The sequence below is a fragment of the Ipomoea triloba genome, chromosome 13 (genome assembly GCF_003576645.1).
Source record: "Ipomoea triloba cultivar NCNSP0323 chromosome 13, ASM357664v1".
Taxonomy (NCBI): Eukaryota; Viridiplantae; Streptophyta; class Magnoliopsida; order Solanales; family Convolvulaceae; genus Ipomoea; species Ipomoea triloba.
Window position 1 is genome coordinate 20,602,891 of NC_044928.1, and position 20,614 is coordinate 20,623,504.

At 35.5% G+C, this 20,614-nt stretch overlaps 2 long non-coding RNA genes and 1 pseudogene across 2 annotated transcripts; 1 reads left to right on the forward strand and 2 right to left on the reverse strand.

Annotated features, from left to right (window-relative positions):
* The first annotated feature begins 4,702 nt into the window (after positions 1 to 4,702).
* LOC116001339 lies at positions 4,703 to 7,132 on the forward strand (annotated as a pseudogene).
* Positions 7,133 to 8,766: 1,634 nt separating this feature from the next.
* On the reverse strand, positions 8,767 to 10,343 carry LOC116001946. The gene is made up of 2 exons (XR_004094328.1): positions 9,991 to 10,343; positions 8,767 to 9,015 (listed from the first exon to the last, which is right to left on the reverse strand). It is a non-coding gene; the product is annotated as an uncharacterized LOC116001946 (long non-coding RNA).
* Positions 10,344 to 11,914: 1,571 nt separating this feature from the next.
* Positions 11,915 to 14,360, reverse strand: LOC116002947. The gene is made up of 3 exons (XR_004094569.1): positions 14,060 to 14,360; positions 13,676 to 13,784; positions 11,915 to 12,040 (listed from the first exon to the last, which is right to left on the reverse strand). It is a non-coding gene; the product is annotated as an uncharacterized LOC116002947 (long non-coding RNA).
* Positions 14,361 to 20,614: the final 6,254 nt, after the last annotated feature.

The following is a 20,614-nucleotide window of genomic DNA, read 5'->3' on the forward strand; positions in this document are numbered from 1 at the left end:
GCTGCAAACAGAAAATGACTTCTCAAAAAAAAAAAAAAGGAAGTCATTTTCTTGAAAATGTTAGTTATTTTTCATTGATCAATCCATTGTTTTTCATTGACTTTAAATTTTTCCTTATTCCCAAACGCTAAAAACACTGAAATCATTTTTCAAGTTTCAAAACACATCCTAAAATAGTTTTCTAGAATGCAACCAAACACTGGAATGAAAATATTTTCTAAAAAGTAACTCAATTTTCAAAAATTATTCATATTCCTGATTTCCAAACACACCATAAGTAATGGTGTCATAACCCACCATTTAGCTCAATGTTTACTCTTACATTTTTCATATTAAGAGATTGTTAGCACATCATATATGAAGCAAATTTCATTTGGGGAAAGCATTTATCACCATTAAAATTATTTTTCAATGGCTAAAATGTCATTCCGCACCATAAATTATAAGAGATTCTTCATGCCGCACTCTGACCTTTCATAACTACTGTTTCGATGCACAAACCAATGATCTTTTTTCATCTAGAACTTTTCATAAGTTACCTGTAGGTTATAAGTAAGACTATGCTGACATGGATTTCTTTTTTTTTTTTCTTTTTTTTTTTAAACTTCTACACTCACGTCTTCTTTCCTCATCGTTTCTGACCCAGAACCCGTTTACGCTTATGCCTCTGTCAAGTCATTTGCACTTGCAGCCACGTCTACACTCACGTCTTCGATGGAAGTGATGCTTTTGTCATTTATTGGCCTCTCTGTTAAGGCCCTCTAGGGACTTTCCGCCGCCGAGGAAGGATTAATCACCACTGTCATGTTTGCCGTCCTACTGATCGCCGATTGTTTGCATCCTGTATGTATATCTAATATGCAACAATGGTTTTGGATCTAAGAGAAACCATTAGTGAGTTGGTAGTTTTAAATAGATAAGTTGGTTTACCCTAATACATCTATATCTAAATGTGTGACCATGGTTTTTATATACTGAACAATGAGAATGATTAAGAAGTATGAATGAAAAAGTGCTTCACCCTATTCTCAAATCTCAAGTACACAATAAACTGAATATACAAATTAATTCTGTTTGTAAACAAGGTACGTAGATTCCATTTCATTACACTTTTGGCTTGTTTTATGTTTACTTAATTTGTCTGATACCTAACATTAACAATGGTTAACAATCTCCAGAACAGGGAATAAACTCAGCAAGGATCCGCTCTCGATATGTGCCAATATTGCGGCCATCGCCGCTATGAAGAAGCTTGGCATGCAATCTATCGAGCAAGAGGGGGAGAATTCCACTCCAATGGAGGTTTCTTGTAATGGGGCTTTGGCTTAAAGCTTTGATTTTAGAGCAGGCAGAGAGGGGGTAGGGAGAAGGGGTGGGTAAGACTGGTAATGGTTTGCTCTATGTTCACAAGTATATAGTAGAAGATAAGAATACCTTTTAGATAGAAAGTGGATGTCAAAGTGAGTGGAGACAATCATAAGACCGGTGCTTGAAAGGTCGCACATACTAAAAACCTGGCCAAGAAAAACCAGGCCGCCTTTGACACCGGAACTAAAACCAGAAATCCTAACTAAGTCGGGGAACCCAAAACCAGACCTAGAAAACAGACTACGGAGTTAGACACGAGGAGTTGGAGTCAGCCGATTCGAAAGGGGAAGAGTGCAATAACGGGGGCAGGTGCGATGTGGACTCTGAGAAGAAAATAGGGGTGTCCAGTCGGGGAAACGGAAAAGACTACAACGTATTGGCGTTGATGAGAGAGTGTAGATTCGAGGCGGTGGATTGAAAGAAGTAGGAGAGGTGGTTGATGGAGTGACGGGCTTGGATTTTCTCAGGCGACACTACGGCCATTGGAATCTAGATTTGGATACCTCGAGGGAGAAGAAAGCGAGTCGCGTTTGCGAACATAAAATTGGTATAAAAACTCATAACGATTGGAAACTGAATTTGGATAACTTGAGGGAGAAGAAAACAGGAGCCTTGCTCTATGTTCACAGCTTATCAAGGTGCCATGTAAACAGGTCAACATTAAAATTAACCAGGTCAACAAGAAAGAAGCTCCACATCTGCTAATACCAGTGCCATGTCATCTTGCTACTTGAGAAACCTATGAGAAGTTCTACATGCAACAACTTCATACTAAATGTTAATCTTAATAAAGTCCAAATCTCAAGAAACTCAAAACATAACACTTGTTGATAATTATCTTTGTTTTCCATAGTCTTGAATCACCTAAATAAGATATCGAATGAGAAAGATATTACCAAGTAATGTTTGATTTAACGTCTCTAACTCGATGTACCTCACCAATTACAGGTCACGCCCTTTTTCTTTCTTCCCTTTTTTCTCCTAAAGTATATTTTTCAATTGTTGACAACTTACCTTAAATGTTCTCTTGATAGAATGAATTACCTCACTAGTGCCAAACGAGAATACTTGTGTCACTAAATAACCTGAACCATCAAACTTGAGGTTACTTGGAAATAACTTGAAATAAGATTTATAAAGCAAAATTTCATCACTTAAAACATTTAGTTTGCTCTCTTAAATCAAACATCTCAACCCATATAGCCTTTCCTCTCACCATAAGATTAGTAACGTTTGAGGGATTGACTTGTTTTATTACCACGGCATGGCCATATATCTTTTCGTTGTGGATCAAGCTCTTTCCTTGAGAATCTTTACAACTGGAGACATACACACAATCTGGACCACAACAGGGATCAATACAGTCAAGCAAAGCAAATTACAACTATCACCCTTATGGACAATTCCTTTTGTTACCCCAAGCATGACTTCCTCATCTCCAACCTTGAGAATTAATTTACCATCACTAACATTTATATTAGCTCTCACAGTGCCCAAAAAGGGTCTTCCTAAGATGAGAGGGGGTCTTAGTATCTTTGTCCATATCTAAGATAACAAAATTAAGGGAAATAAATTTATCTATTTTAACCAACACGTTCTCAATAATGCCTCTAGGATATTTGACTGGTCTATCAACTAACTGTATGCTCATATGAGTTGGTTTAAGTTCCCCCAACCCAAGCTTATGAAACAAGGAGTAAGGAATTAAATTAATACTCACCCAAATCATCAATAAAACAAGGTAAAGTAAAACTCCACGTATCTTCAATTTCTTTGGGATCTTATTTAGTAGAATTGCAAAGCAATCCTCATTCAAAGTCGCCAAAGATAGCTTCTCCAACTTTCTCTTGTTGATCATCAAAATTTTCAAAAATTTAGCATACTTAGGATGAGCCAAAGTCTCAATAAAAGGAAGGTTGATTTGGAGTTTCTTGAAGAGCTCAAGGAATTTATTGTGTTACTCATTGTTCCTTTCTTTTCTCAACTTGGCTGGATATGGCAAAGGTGACCTATACTTTCTCAATGGAGGTCATGTTTCAAGCTCCTTAACTTCTATATCGCTACAAAGGATGATTGCAATCACATGCTAAAAAATGAAACACTAAAACCAAAATAAAAAATTAACCATAAACTCTAAAAAGTGTTCTTTAAGTGTATTGCATTTTCAACGGAAAAAAATGTATGGTATAGGGTTAAAAAGCGAACCGAATAGTATTCAAAAATACACTTCTAAAGTTGAAAAAAAATTACCAAAATTTCACAACGATTTTTTCTCTCCTTATTCTAGAACCATTAGATCTAGCCAAATGGACAACTCAGATCTCATAGTTTTTTTCTATTTAAAGAATAAAATGTACTAAAACTTTGATTTATTTAAAGTTGGTTTGGTTTAATTTTTCTAATTATTCCGTTCATTACACAAGTAAATTACTAGTTTACATTGAATACAAATGCCCACAAAAGAGTTAATGGATTCACAATTATAGGATTCCATGACCCATATTTCTATAATTAAAATCTTGACGCATGAGTGACTCGTTTTCCCCAAAATCATATGAAACAAAAATTCAACAACCGAATTGAGTACTAAATTCCTTCACGTTTTCCTCAATTGATCCATTTGAAAGTCATTGGGGACAAGGAACTCGAGATTGAAATTTGAGTATCTTGGTGATACAAGTAACAAAAATTTTTAACGAGAAAAGAGTAAGAAAAGTAGCTAAAATCACGAAAGCAAAGAGAACCATGAGCTAAGAAGCTTAGAAGCATTAAGCATATAGGAAAATTTGAGTTGAAATGGTTAAGTAGACACTATAAATAGTAAATCAAAAAATAAATAAATAATGAACCTACACTATTTGCCGACGGAACCTCAAATTGCATCTAGCAGGAAATGCAGTATTCCAGCTAGCAAAAGATACATTTGCGTGTAAGCCATGTGTCTTTCGGATAGTAGAGTTTTATTGCTAATGGAAATCTCAATAAACCACAATCCTCCACCGTATCCCAATTGAAGTCCTTATCTACATCTTCACCATAGCCTCTCTATTTAAAGCACAATAGCCTCATTGTTAAACACAGTTCTAGCCACCTAGTAATCTTTCTCTCTAAGCCCATTGTCTTCATTCCCTAAGTTCTCTCTCTTGTCTCTAATTTGCGTTCATTATTGATTTAGTAACTCAAACTTGTGAGAATGAGAGGAGGAATAGTTTTCAAAGAGCAGGGGAATGAAATTTATACTACTCCAATTGAAAGTCTAAAACAAACTTGGGATAGCATACGAGTTCCAATTCTTTTGCCTATTCTGAGAATTTTAATGTTTGTATGCATAGTGATGTCTGTTATGCTCTTTCTTGAAAGGGTTTACATGGCTATTGTAATCGTTGGTGTTAAGTGCTTTGGGAAGAAACGATACACCAGGTATAAGTTGAATGCTATGAAAGAAGATCTTGAGCAAAATCAAAACTACCCAAAGGTGTTGATCCAGATTCCCATGTTTAATGAAAAGGAGGTACAAGCCATTACAATTTCTTTACATTAGTTGCATATATTTTATACCTAAGTGAATGCATAATGAAGTTATATGCATAAACATTGTGGCAAGCTAATAATAGGAACTTCAACCTTAAATTAAATGTAAAAACTTATAAAGAAAACTACAATACTATTCAGGTAACCCAACTAAACAAAAGTTACCTCAAGGGTTTTTTGAGTAGCTAAGCAAAAAAACTCTTGATGAGTAATTACTAACGATATCAGGGGCATTCCAAAAAAAATAGTTACCATAATTTTTAAAAAAAAAGGATAAGCACACTATCACTAGTAGGAAATAACTCATACTTATAATTTCCTTCTTTATTCCTCATCAGGTTTACAAGCTCTCTATTGGAGCTGTATGTGGCTTTATATGGCCATCAGATCGGTTTATTGTGCAAGTTCTTGATGACTCCACCAATGATAGCCTAAGGGTATTCTCTCAACTAAATATTAACTTAAAACAAAGATCTATCCAAATCTTATGAATTAACAATATTCCTTTGAGACCCCATACACAGAAACTGGTAGAGGATGAATGTAAAATGTGGATGCGAAGAGGAGTTAATGTGAAGTACGAGACAAGGAACAACAGGAATGGTTACAAGGCTGGTGCTTTACGTGAAGGTCTAAAAAACCAATACGTTGATGATTGTGAATTTGTTGCCATCTTTGATGCTGATTTTCAGCCTGATAATGATTTTCTTTGGAGGACCATCCCTTATCTCCTAGAAAATTCAGAATTGGCATTGGTGCAAGCAAGATGGAAATTTGGTAAGGCCAGTATTAGCATTAACTTCATCCCACTCTTGAACTCCAATTCATGTGATTAAAGTGGGTGAAACTTCAACAGTGAATGCGGATGAATGTATAATGACTCGACTTCAGGAGATGTCACTAAACTACCACTTTAGTGTTGAGCAAGAAGTGGGCTCATCAACATGCTCATTTTTTGGGTTCAATGGTAAGCAATGAAAAGTATCACTCTAGAATATTTAATAAATGCAATTAATAATTTCAAATATTATTTTAGGGACTGCTGGTGTTTGGAGAATCCAAGCACTACATGATGCTGGTGGATGGAAAGATCGAACAACAGTGGAAGACATGGACCTTGCAGTCAGAGCTAGCCTTAGGGGATGGAAATTTCTTTATATTGGTGACTTAGAAGTGAGTCTTTTAAGTATTTACAAATTTATTTATAATAATACTTGGAAGATCAAATCTCCATATATCAAGAAACTAAAATAGTTCATTTAGGTAAAAAATGAACTTCCAAGCACCTTCAAGGCTTATAGGTATCAACAACATCGGTGGTCATGTGGTCCAGCAAACCTCTTCAGGAAAATGTTCAAAGAAATCATCCAAAACGAGGTAATTAAATTCAATAGGGGTTTCTTTGTATTAATAATAATTCAAAAAAAAACTCACAAAGGATCTCTCATATACAATGCAGCGTGTGTCCCTATACAAGAAACTTCACTTGGTCTATGATTTTTTCTTCGTGAGGAAGATTATAGCACATTGGGTTACCTTTTTCTTCTATTGTATTGTTATCCCATTTGCTATTATAATCCCTGAGTTGCATCTTACAAAGCCAATAGCTATATATCTTCCGGCAACTATAACCATTCTAAATGCAGCTTGCACAAAGAGGTAAGCAATTCCACAAATGAAAAAATTATAAGAGTTGATTGCAATAACTTTTATTGAATTATCGCTATTCTCTATGCTTGGAAAAGGTCCTTCCATCTTCTTGTGGTATGGATATTATTTGAAAACGTCATGTCTCTGCATCGAACTAAGGCTGCAATAATCGGACTACTAGAAGCCAACAGAGCCAATGAATGGGTTGTAACAGAAAAATTAGGGAATGCAGCTAAGCAAAGGCAAAATGTGAGAGTGCCAAAAAGAAGAACGTGCAGGATTAGAGAAAGGTAATGCATTTAACTCTAGATGTGTAAATTTCTATTGGATAATATATCTATTCTAAAAGGTTGCTAGGAAATCATTATATTGCTTTCGCATAACTTTCTTGAAATAATCATTAAACTATACCCTTACAAACAGGATCCATTTGCTCGAGATTATGATGGGAGTTTTTATGTTGCAATGTGCATTGTATAATGTGATTTTTGGGCAGGACTTCTTTTATGTATATCTAGCGCTGCAAGCATTGGCCTTCTTTGTAGTTGGATTTAGCTGTGTTGGAACACAAGTCCCCAACTAGAGCTTTGCAAGAAGATATATATACAATAAACAGAAAGACAAGTAAACTTTGTTGGTAAACATTGTTGGTTTTTTTAAGTATTGGCCATTTAATTGGCAAAACATTAAATGTATATTTTGATTTGGTCTCTTTTTGGAATCTTAAGTATTATGATTATATTAGAGTTGGCTTTTTGTAATTAGAATAAGTAATGTATGTTAAACATTCTTAATTTGCTGAGGAGTATTGTTCCGATGAGGAATAAGAAAGCAAGTCTTGGACCACATGGACTCATGTTCTATATATATTAAAAGAACTCTCAAGCAATCTCACGCATTCTGAACTGCATCAACAACCCCTAAGAGCTCTCTTTTGCTCAAATAAGTCCCAATGTAACTCAATTCATAGCAGACACATTCTTGGGCATCCTACATCATCTCAGTGCCATTGAACGCTTAGCTTGCTATAAGATGATTTGCATCAAGGTATATAAGAATGTAGTCTTAGGAGATACAAGGAGAACTTGTATCCTCAACTCATCTAAAGCTACAAAACTAGGGTTTCAACAAAAAAGCATGTCTTTTATTGTGTAAGTTCCCTTTTAAACTTTATACTTAATTTTGCTATAGTGAATTTGACTTTCACCTTGTTTGAGGGTCCTATACATTAAGTGTTTTCTTCCAATTGTGTTAAATTGAGTATGCCCTTATTTCTACAATTGGATTGTTCAAGTTGTTATTCCTAATGTTACAACAACACACTTGGTTTTAACACCTTTCACACAGTTGGTATAATTATGCTATATTAAGAAAATACATAGGGGGTGTTTGGTAAATAGTTGTTAGTTGATTGGGTTAGTTGGTATGACTAGTTGATAGCATTAGTTGATTGTAAAAAGATGTTTGGTAAATTAGATGTTAACCACGTAGAGGGAGAAGAGGAAAACCCAAATGAGGAGGTCGAAATTGTTGAGAAAGATGGTGAGCCTCTAAGTTGCATTGTACAATGGATGCTAATCACTATAGAATAAGAAAACCCAACACAGCGTAAAAATATTTTTCGAGCTCATTGTAGTGTTTTTGGAAAGATTTGTAAATTGGTCATTGACAATGGCAACTACGACAATATTGTCTCTAAGTCCCTTGTTCAATACCTTAGGCTTCCTACAAAACCGCACCCAAAGCCTTACAAGTTGGGATGGATCAAGCAGGGACCTAACCTTCTATAGAGGTGACAGATGTGTAGTGTTCCCATATCTATTGGTAAAAGTTATCATGATATTATGAACGCGAAGTTATCAACAGAGATGCTTGTCATATTTTACTCGACAGACCAGGGCAATATGACGTTGATGCCACCCACCATAGAAGACAACTATATATTCGTTCATTTGGCACAAAAAGAAGATTATACCTTCCCTAGCTTCTTGTTGTGAATCTTTGAAGTAGAAGCCATGTGCCATCACTCTTTCTAGCAACAGAAAAGAGCCCATGGTAGTTGATTCACTTTGTTTACCCCAGCCCACTAAGAGTCAAAAAAAAATGTGGAGGTTTTAGTAGAAAATGTTACTACAGTACATACAAGAGGGAGAAAAAGATCGGAAAGAATCTTCCAAGACCATCTATAAGGCTCTTACTAATAAAAAGAGGCATAAATTGGCTTTCTAAGTGGGTGACCAGTTGATGTTTTTTATTCATAAAACAAGAATTCCAATAAGTAATTTTTAGAAGCTAAGTCCAAAGAAGTTTATCTCCTTCAAGATTATCAATAATATCAATGATAACATGTATGTTATTTACCTCTCGGGCAATTGGAGAATTTCAAAGACCTTTAATGTCGCAGATGTCGTCAAATATTTTTTCGAGGATGACCCATTGTGTTTTGACGACTCGAGAGCGAGTATTCTGTATGCAAGAGAAAATGGAGTACATGAAAACCCATAAAAGCAGGAATAATAATCAACATGCATGAAGTGGAAGAGTTTTCTCAGTTTGGCAGCTAGTAAGTCCAGAATCTTTATTATTTTCAATATTTACAACGTCTTTTATTTTTATGTATTTCTTGTTGTTTGCATTAAATGTTTCTCGTAATTCCTTTTCCCTTAGACTCCTATTAAATCATACTATTGTGGAAGAAACAGAGTCAGTTAATGTACTTGAAAACTTTTGGGAGTGATTTGTGATCATATTTTTATTAGAAGGTCTTTCTATATTTTCTATTGTTATTGTCATGTATCAGTGTCTTAGAAGGTGAGTCTTCTTCCTAGTCAGCATCATGTTCATAAATCATAATAGAAATTTGTTTACTTTACTTTCTGGACTTGCTCCTTTTTCAATGAGGCTCAATATTCTAAGCATCTCTTCTAGGCTGGGAGTAATCTAGGAAATCACTTGGTTTCTTGCCCTAGGATAAACTTATGAGATTTTACACTACTCACCAGTTAAGTAATTTAACCATCCATATCTTCTCCATCATCTGTGGCTCTATTGTTGGATTTTTTTAAATTTATTTTTTGTTGCAACATCATTTGCTAGGTCATCCGAGTTGTTGACCATCTCATTTTCTTGGGACCTTCCTTTTTCTTTCACTTGGATAATATTTTCTATTTCCACAGTAACAAGCAATTACTAGAATCATTATCTTTCCTTCTTTTTTTTTTGCCAAATAGAAATACCCACAGAAATATCATCTACCCTTCTCCCTTGTGAATCTATATCAAAACCTTCATTGTCTACATGATCATTTATTTATTAGCAAAGCCCCAAGTCCAACCCAAAAATCTTCATCAAAATCATTACCAAGACCAAAAACAAACATATGCATACACAGGGGAGTGGGTTCTACAACATATGAAATAATAGTCTAATCTAAAGGGTTACCTTCCGAGTCATGGGGTTATGATTCTCATCTTGATTTTGACCCAAGGAGTTCCAAGAATACAATTGGGAAAGTGCTTGACTTTGGGTTGCCTTTGATTGACCAGATTACTCCATGCCGCGAGGTTCTCGACCGTCATAGAAATGGATGGGTTGCTCGTGTTCAAAATTGCAAAGAGCTCCGATTAGGGTCTGTGCTTCTTCCTCCTTGTTTTGGTGATTTGGAGTGTCATCCTCTTGATTTCACCATGATCACCGATCAAGAAGGCTTTTCGTTGCCGAAGGAGTAAGATGAGCAATGAGGGAGAGACAAGGGTTTCTACTACCGTGAGCGAAGGACTGAAATGAGATAAGAGGAAATTCTTTTCCTCTCCTTTTTGAATTTTGACTATTAATTTAAGGGGTCTTTGGTCAATTATCATTTCTTTCCGCAGAGGCTAGAGCCGTTAAAATGGGCCCAAACCGCCGGGTTGGCCCGTCTAAACGTATAACCTGTATCCCAATTCTAAATTTATTTTGTGTAATTGAGATTTGTATTAAAATTTTAAAATATCGTTAATTATAAGAATTTAACCCATAACCTTTTAATTCATGTAATGTAATACTATTGAAACCAAATATGCTAAAGACACATACTTGTTGAATAACTTTATATAATTATATATTTATTTATGTCATTCACAAGCGCATATATATATATATATATATATATATATATATATATATATATATATATATATATATCTCTGTTCAAATGTGGTCGTGCTTTCTCGTGTGGTCGATGCGATTTGCACCACTCAATATTAAAAAATATGCCACTCAATGTTAAAAATGCATTACTCAATGTTAGAAAACGCACCACAATGAAAATACATAAACACCAAAAAACACACCATACACCCAAAATACCGCACCATAACTCCCCTGCCACTAATCGTGCATTTGTTAATACTGTGTGGTGTATATTTGCATACCTAGTGGTGTGTTTTTTGATGATGCGTACCTAATGATGCATATTTGTGTAGTGCATTTTCTAACATTGAGTGGTGTATATTTGTATACATAGTGGCGCGGCTGCATTGACCGCACGTTAAGGGGCGGCCACACTTGATTATGTGTGTGTGTGTGTGTGTGTATATATATATATATATATATATATATATACATATATAGGCCACACTTGATTATGTGTGTGTGTATAACTTATAGCAAAAACTTGTGTAAGACCGTCTCACCGTGAAAAGGGTCGGATCTATAAGAAAATGTAATATTTATATGCACAAATTTAATACTAATTAGAAATAAAGTGTTTATTACTTATATAGAAAATTGTAATACTTTTACAATTTGATTTAAAATATTACATTTTTCCTCAAAAATATTATATTTTCAACAAACACTTGTCAACATTACTTAACAGGAAAAATGTAATATTTTTTATGGAAAATATAATACTTTTACATCAAAATGTAAAAGTATTACATTTTTCCTTATAAGCAACAAACATTTTATTCCTAATTACTATTACATTTGAGCATATAAGTATGGCATTTACATATTGATCACTACAAGAAAAATCGCGATTCGCGACGGAATTTTTCCGTCGCGAAACAGCCAAATTCCGTCGCGAAGAGGGTTTTGCAACGGAATCGCGACGGAATTCGTTCCGTCGTCTATCAGCTTGTCGTATCTCCGTTTGCGACGGAAAAATGCCGTCGCGAAATATAGCGACGGAAAAATGCCGTCGCGAAATATAGCGACGGAAAAATTCCGTCGCGAAATATGACGACAGAATAATTCCGTCGCAATTCCGTCGCGATTTTGCAACGGAATATTTTAAAAAAATTTACGGTAATCCGCGTCTTTTCTTCTTACAACAAACGCGGATACCCTTTAAAAAATAAAAAAAAAATAAAAATTAAAAAAATGAGCAAAACAAAACAACAATATTTAAATTTATTTTTTTGCACACTGTAACTCTCAATACACAATAATAGCAATATAGCATCAAGCTCCTCTTCATCATCCTCATCCTCTTCATTTCTGTAATCATCTGCATCGTCATCAAGCAAATCATTACTTTCTTGCTCATTATTAGTATTGTCATTACCACTATCACTAGAAAGTAGTGTTACTAGAGTTTAATTATCATTAAAGATCAGACCACACAAAATTCATAATGCAAGGAAAATGAAGCTCTCTTATGTCCCCTAAGTAGTCAAAATGCAATTAGCCAGGCAGATAATAAATCAGCAGAACCAAAACTAATCAGATCAAACATAGGAACCCAAACAATGCTAGAACTAACAGAAGACTAATCATCGAAAGGATAATTCAAAAGAAGTAAACCAGTCCATTAAGAACAAATTAAAGCGTAAAACCAAAAGAGAGATTTACTTGAGCACTGAAATGATGGTGTTAGTGGAGTCAGATTGTATGGATTGTTGAGCACTGAAATGCATACAGTTATATCAGCAGCATGATCTTTGATATAAGATCTTGATGATTTTCATTGTTCTTGAAATTTATCTATTTTCTCCTTTTGACTCTAATACCACTTTAGCGCCTCCGCAGAAACACTATAGATTCCCATTTTTCATTTATAAAACCAATCCCACCATGTTTAATTCTGTGTGATAATTATATACTATGTATCTTTTTTGTTCTTTCTAGTCTAGTTTTGCAGTATTAATGATAGTCTTAATTAGTTCCTAACCATACATATGCAAAGGCAGCATCTATCCTTTTAATAAACCTTTGGTTTTATTTTGAAATTTTGATGGCATTTCCCCAGCAAAACTGCATGCATGAGGCATATGGATTACAGCTCATCCATGTACATAGAACAATATACACTCATCGGTTCATTCAATGGTAAACTTAAAAACTATGCCTTGGGTCATTGTCTCTTAATGATGTTACGGACTGAGCTATTATCATCTGTGTACATAAAATGGTAACCGTGCTTTATTCAATCATCAGCTCATCTAGCAGTAAACTTAAATCTATGCTTTTGGGTAGTGTCTCTCAATGATATTATAGAGTGAACTATTAGATGTGGAGTTATAACACTTTGTGACTGTAGAGGCAATGTCTAAAAACTATTTGAATAGATTGACCCAGTAATGTCTGCATGTTCACTGTAGCCCCTAAGCTCATGTTTACATGATATCATTTTAGTGTAAGAGCTGTGCAGTTTGATGTCCCAAGGTTTTTTATTTTTTATATAGAAATTAGGAATGAGGGGAGAGTTGAGAATGGTCAGTACACCGGAAGTGCAGCAAGCCAAAAACATAAAAATGATATGAGGTTGAGATGGTATATTAAGGTAGAAGAGCACTCAACTGATAAGAGTCTCAACTCTCAAGCTCCCTCCCTCAAATTATTTTTGAAACAATCAGTATATAATGTTTTCATACCTACAGTTTTTTGAGAGATTTTTCATTAACATTAACATTATTCCTCATTCCTATCAGTTTTTTGAGAGATTTTTCATGATGCTTCACAACAATAATCACAAATCGTAAAAAACATTTAACTAACTCTGTGCTATAAACACTAAGAAATTGGGAACCACAAGATAAAAATGTCAAGAACAACCACTGATTAAAAGCTAAGATCAAAACATCCAAGTATAAATATAGAAGCAAAGAAGACTTTGCAGTAGCATCCAAGTATATAAACATACCAGTAGAGTTTTTAGGTTTGGTTGCAGTAACATCCAAGCAAAGCTGAAATCCTGATTTTGCAATCTTCTCTACAACTTATTTCTTGTCCAGAGCCTGCTGCTTCTTAACCTACACACAGATTTCAACCAAACAATCTGTTTTTCTTTTTTAAATTAAAGAATCAATTTTTAAGCACAATTGCAGCCACAGATCTGGGCACAAAGGTTCCATTTATTCACAAATACATGACCAAGACTGCAACACCTAAATCCTTATTGTAATAAAAGGTCAAATAAAAGCAACAAATTGAAAGAGTTGAGAAGCTTGCACCGCCACAACCCTAAAAATAGCAACAAATAAAGAGAGAGGTCGAGATAGAGAGATTTAGAAGTCCAGCCACTCACCACCGAAGATGGAGATCGGAATCGCCGTCAGCCGAACTCCAGCTACCTAACGTCGCCGCTGATGTACCGGAGGGGAGTCTCGCATGTTAGATGCCGGTCGTCTTCGTCTATTGCTACTTCGCCGGAGTGGGAAACGGTTGGGCGAAGGCTGGGCTGACGGCGGTGGGTGAAGGCTGGGCCGACGGCGGTGGTTGAAGGCTGGGCCGACGGCGGTGGGTGAACCGGCGACGAAGGAGGAGACTGTTTCGCGATGGTGGTGTCGGCTACTCGGCTGCGCTGAAGTGCTGAAACTCAAAACTGAATTAGGGGTTTAGGGCTACACCTTTCATCTTTTAATTTTTAATATAACATAATTTGAGTTAAAAAAAAAAAAACAAAAACAAAACAAAACAAAAACGAATAATATTGCTACGGAATAAATTCCATCGTTAATTCCGTCGCAATATTTATTTATTTTCAAATAAATTGCTACATTTAACAACGAATAAATTCGGTCGCTATTTTCATCGTCATTTCGCGACGGAAATTAAATCCATCGCCATTTCCATTGCCATTTCGCAACGGAAATAAAAACCGGTCGCAAATTCGGTCGCGAATTTTTTGCCGCCAAGTTTTCCCAGGTTTTATTTTCTATTTGCGCTAAAATTCGCAACGGAATTATTTTTCGTCGCGATTCCGTCGTTAATTTGCAACGGAATTTTATTCCGTCGCGATTTTCCGTCGCGAATCGCGATTTTTCTTATAGTGGATACGACCTGACCTGACCCGTCTCACGGATAACAATCTGTGAAATGGTCTCACGCAAGTGTGACATATAACTAATTTATGTTACATTTATTACAAATATTAATTAATACAATTTATTGTATCTTTATGTAAATATTAATATAGAGTTTATTTATTATATAAATTATATAAAATTATAAACTATACATTTTATAAAAATTTATAACTTAATAATATTATAATTACAAAATAAAAATATTATATGTAAATTATATTAGTATTAAATATAAATTAAATAAATTATAATTTTATATATATATATAAATAAATAAATAAATAAATAAATATATATATATATATATATATATATATATATATAGGCCTGATCGCATGTGAATAGCCTTCTATGTGTGACTATGTGGCTTGTTTTGCACCATTGGATTCCTTAATCCAACACTTCATATTAATCAACACAAAATACATATACATACATACATACATATATATATATACATATATATATATATATATATATATATATATAAACGTTCAATATATCATCATCATCATCATCATCATCATTATTATTATTTTGTATAAGGGCATTTATGTCTTTAAAACCTATTCCATTTCTATTCCTTTAACCAACCAAAACACTGGAATACAATTCCTAAAGTCTATTCCTTCAGCGAACCAAACAATATAATACAAGACTTATTTTATTCCTTACATATTCTATTCCCTGTGGAATAACATTCTTATTCCCTCTAAATTCATTCCGTGAACCAAATGTGCTGTAAGATTTCTCATATTCTAATTCATAAATGTGAGAAATTTTCTTTTAATGTTTCCACCACTCTCTTGATCAAATATTTAATTAAATTATGCAAATTCTATTCTCGTTGACCTACAAAATTTTAATTAATCAAACTCTAGTAACATAAAACCCTTCAAAAATTTACCTACTCTCATAGTGTAACTATTTTAATTAATCAAACCCTACTAATATAAAATCCTTCAAAAATCACCTACTCTCATGGTGTAACTTCTAGGGCATTTGTGGTGACTAAGTTAAAACTTACTTTCATCATTTCATGATCAATTTAACCCGCATGAATTACATACATTCTGTGCAATTAAAAAATAAATCAAAAATTTTTCAAAAAAAATAAAAAATCAAACTAACACACCACTTGATGAAATATAAATATTTTAATCTCAAAAATTAATAACAAACTACATGAATAAATATCACTAAGAATTAAAAAGTTGTATTGAAGTTTAGTTACACATAATGATAAATAAATAATTCAAATATAGTCTAAAGCTTGTATTTTCTCGCTTCTTCCCCTTCTCTCTTACACACACACGCGTGCACGCACACACACATATGAAGAAATAAGTTGGCATAACTTTTAGAAGTTGCTGAACTTAGCAAACTCCTCATCTGTCAACACTACTGTATGACCTTCTTACGTGGAAGCCGTACGTATTAGCAACCACTTGTTATCTTGGCGGCATAGGACATTGATTTCAACAGTGTCCTGGATCTCCATAGTTAAAACAAACTCATGGTCCTCCATACCTTCCACGACCTCTCCAAAAATATGTCCTTTGAAGCGGTTATTAGCTCTTCCTCGATAGCCATAGCTTTCACTAGTACTTCCTCATTGTGATACTAGGGCACTTGGATCTACACCACTTCCTTGTGACATAAAGACATTTCTTTCTTGGAGCTCGTTTGAATCATTATTTCTCGATACATTTTGTAGCATATAAAATACTTTATCCAAAGACTCTAAGTCCTTATTCCCCAACAGTTAAAACCTAAGGACATCATACTCTTTATACAAGCCAAAAATTCAGCTAAAAATAAGTAATTTGTCACGATGCTTTTTCATTTCATCCATATCATTTGTTATTGGCGGCATAGCAGCACACAAAGCAACACATACACTTTTAAAGTCGTAGTAATAATCTTGAGTTAATTCCCAAAATGGTCCTCTGACTATGGTCTTTTTCTTAATTTAGTGCCTTGACTTTTAATTGCACCCAATGTGATCCCCAAACTATTCAATTTTAAGCCAATTTGGTCTCTGTTAGCTTTGGCGTGAACTTAGCATTAAATAGAAGGGCAAAAAGGACAATTTATATTGTTTGTCGTTGAGATCTTTGACCAGGCAATTTCTTCCCCAAAAAAAAACACTCTCTCTCCCGAGCTCTTGCCTCTTGCTCACAGTAACACCACAAAATTCACCTAAAAATGGGGATAACGACATATCCGGATAGAGAAAGTAACCGATGCATTCGGAGAGTGGCAGCGGCGGAGGAGGCGTAAGTGAGTCGAGTCGAGGAGCAGGACTGACTCGCTTCCACTCAGCACCGACGACCTAGTTAGAAGCGCTCCTAGATTCCAACACGGTTAATTTTACCTTAGCTCAAAGCTCTAGTATGGTGTATCTTTGGGCACCAGAGAAAAGGCTGCATCAACTACAACAAGCACAGCTTAAAGCTTCTGGATAGTGTTGATGGTCTCATTTATCATGAGTTTCTGCAAAGCATAAAGAAATTTTCTTTAAACATTTTCCATGCCACCTTTCCTAAGATCATTTATAATAGTATCTTAATAAGGTTAAGTCTTTTCCAACATACATCTCCTTGGTGATTCAAGGTAAGCAAGTAATCCACAAGAGCCTGTGCTAGCTCTAATCTAGCATTTAGCTTTGTGCTCAGGAATTTTGCCACATAATCGAGCCCATTACCAATCGAAGACGACAGTGAGGAATTGAAAAGTCTATTGCTCCAAAATCAATTTCTAGTGCATTGGTCTAAAACGACGTCATTCTCGACCCTCATCCGATACTTCCTTCTTCTTCTTCTAGCAAACCTCCACTGCACTAACACTCTCAACCCTTAGCTAACCATAAGCTCAACTTAAGCAATCATCTATTGGCGGAAGCGGCTCCCGGTACACCGCGGATCTGGGCCTATTCAAGTCCGGAGGCGGTGGTGGGGAAACAGCATTCGAACTTAGTAATTTTGTCAAGTAGAAGAGCTCTCCGGCAGAGTTTCTCTCTCAGATCAGCTCAGAATCTTCTTCCCCAGCTTCGGAGTTCCGCCAAATTTACACAACTTGCTGTGAATTGGGGACACATAAGCTTTAATTTGGAGACCATCACTTGAATTACCCATTTTACCCCTCATTTTAACACCAATTTGACTCCAGATCTAACGGGTGACCTCTTTGGCTTAAAATTGAATAGTCTGGGAACCATATTGGGTGCAATTAAATGTCAATGCACTAAATTAAGAAAAGGCCATAGTCGGATGACCATTTTGGGAATTAACTCTAATAATCTTTAAGCTTACGCCCTTTTTTACTAGAACGATATACTTCCTTAGATAACTGATATAATTTTCTCAAATTACTTATTCCACTAAACCATTTCCTCACTAACTCCCACACTTCTTTTACAGTTTGGCAATGTTGCATAGACAATATAATTCTCCTATCGATGCAATTAATTATATGTGACAGTAAAGCCTTATCAATAGTTTTCCAGTCCACAACTAAAGTAGCATCTGTAGGACATCTTTATCTAAATGGTCACCCTTCCCCATACCATCTAAATTTACTTTAATAAGAAATCTCCGTTCAAAAAAATTAGATCCATCTGAAGCTAAAACTATGTCAATTAATTTAGATGGTGTAGAGATAACAATGATATTCCTTTCTTGTGCCATTTTAATCTTCACCCAATAGATTCAACAAATGAACAATATTAGAAAAAACTTCACCCATAAGAGAAAAAGTTTTATTGCCCGTACATCTTTCACCAAAAGAATCAACCAAATCAAAAAGTTTCAACACATCTTAACCCCTGGACTCAGCATGATGAGGTGACATTATAGATATAAAAACCTACCGGTGGCGTCGCTATAAACAACCTCATGCACCGGCGCATGACTTCTCCAACGGTGATCGAACTCCTCGTAGCAGTGTTACAACTACTTCCCAAACTCAGCCCAGGCAACCACTCTTACTTCCTAGGCTCTAATACTATGTTAAATGTTGAAGGATAGAAAAATAGTGTGTATATTTTGTATGTTGCTATATAGAATGAACCCTATTTATACAGAAGCTAACAAGCTACTACCCACAGAATTTAAAATAAACATAAGGCATAGAGAGGAACTCTAACTACACACTAACTACCCCCTTATTCATCTAACATTATGAACGCCTATTTCTGGGGTTGTACTATCGATAGAAAAGGGATTCGTTGAAAATCTTGACGTCACCGGACGTCACCTTTGTGTTCCTAAGAAGCTTAGTGGTTTTGGATTCAAGATCCTTAGGACTTTCAATTTGGCCATGCTTGGGAAACAAGCTTGAAAACTTGTTCATTCCCCAAACTCATTGGTGGCTAGAGTTTACAAAGCTAAATACCACTTAAATGCCTTTTTCATTGATGCTCAACTTGGATACAACCCATCCTTCATTTGGGGAAACATATGGGAAACTCGCCTAATCATAAAGGAGGGCTTTAGATAGCATGTAGGCAATGGAAAATCGATTCATGGCTGGTCTAATCCATCGTTGCTTGATGTACATAATACCCATGTCCAATTTACAAAACCTCCCCATCTTGAGGGCATCACCACTAACTCCCTCATATGTACTGATTCTAATTCCTTGGATCTTAATATTCTTATGGACATTTTTGAAGAAAGGGATGCAAAACTCATCCTTAGCATGCCCTTCCCTTCCCTTCTTAACCTCTCAATGACCAAAGCACATGGAAATGGGAAACTAAGGGCATCTATACTATCAAGAGTGGCTATAAGATTCTCTCAGGTGATATTCCCTCTTCCCACAACTTGAACTAGACTACTATATGGAAATTCCCTCTACCTTTGAATATCAAACATTATTTCTTTTGGCAACTTTGCTCCCCTCCTAACAGTCAAGATGTTGCTTTCTAAACATTTTAATTGCTCTTCTTCTTGTTATCTCTATGACGCTGGCACTGACTCCTCATCCCATATTTTTATTAATTGTGTTACGGTTGCAGAATGTTAGAATACCACAGGAATTCCTATTGCCTATAACGGCTTTGCTTTACTTCAAGATTGGATCCTTCACAATCTTTCAGTTTTAACAGTGGGAGATGCTTGCATTTTTTTCATTGTTTGCTAAAGCATCTAGTCTGCTAGGAACGATAAACTATGGAACAACACAATTGCCCTAGCAACCAAAATCGTTGAAAGAGCTAAGGGCTTCTTATACAACTTGCAATCAGCTCAAAACCATTCTCCAAGGCACGCCCCCTCCCATGCAACCTAGTCTAAACCCCTTCAAGGTTGGCTCAAATTGAATGTTGATGTGGCTATCGATCACAATGCCAACAAGATGGGATTTGGTTGGGTTTTTAGATATCACTATAGGGATTTTTTTTGATAGCCTGCAGCCTCCCTCGGTATGGTGTTTTTCATACTCATGAGGCATAGGCATTGGGAATCCATGAAGACTTAAGTTGGCTTAAATATCAAGGCTTGGATAATATTCAACTGGAAAGTGATGCCCTCATGGTCATCCAAGAGATCAAATCTACTAGTCCTCACCATTCTAGTTTTATTATCAATGATATTAAAGAAACTCTAGATGCTTTTAATCATTTGAGTTTCCTTTTTGTTAAACGGTTTGCGAATCGTGTTGCCCATACTTTCACTAGGGAAGCCATTTCTTTGTCTGACCAGGTTTTGTGGTTTTCCTCTTCTCTCTCACTCTCTCTCTCTCTCTCCCCCCCCCCCCCCCCCCCCCCCCCC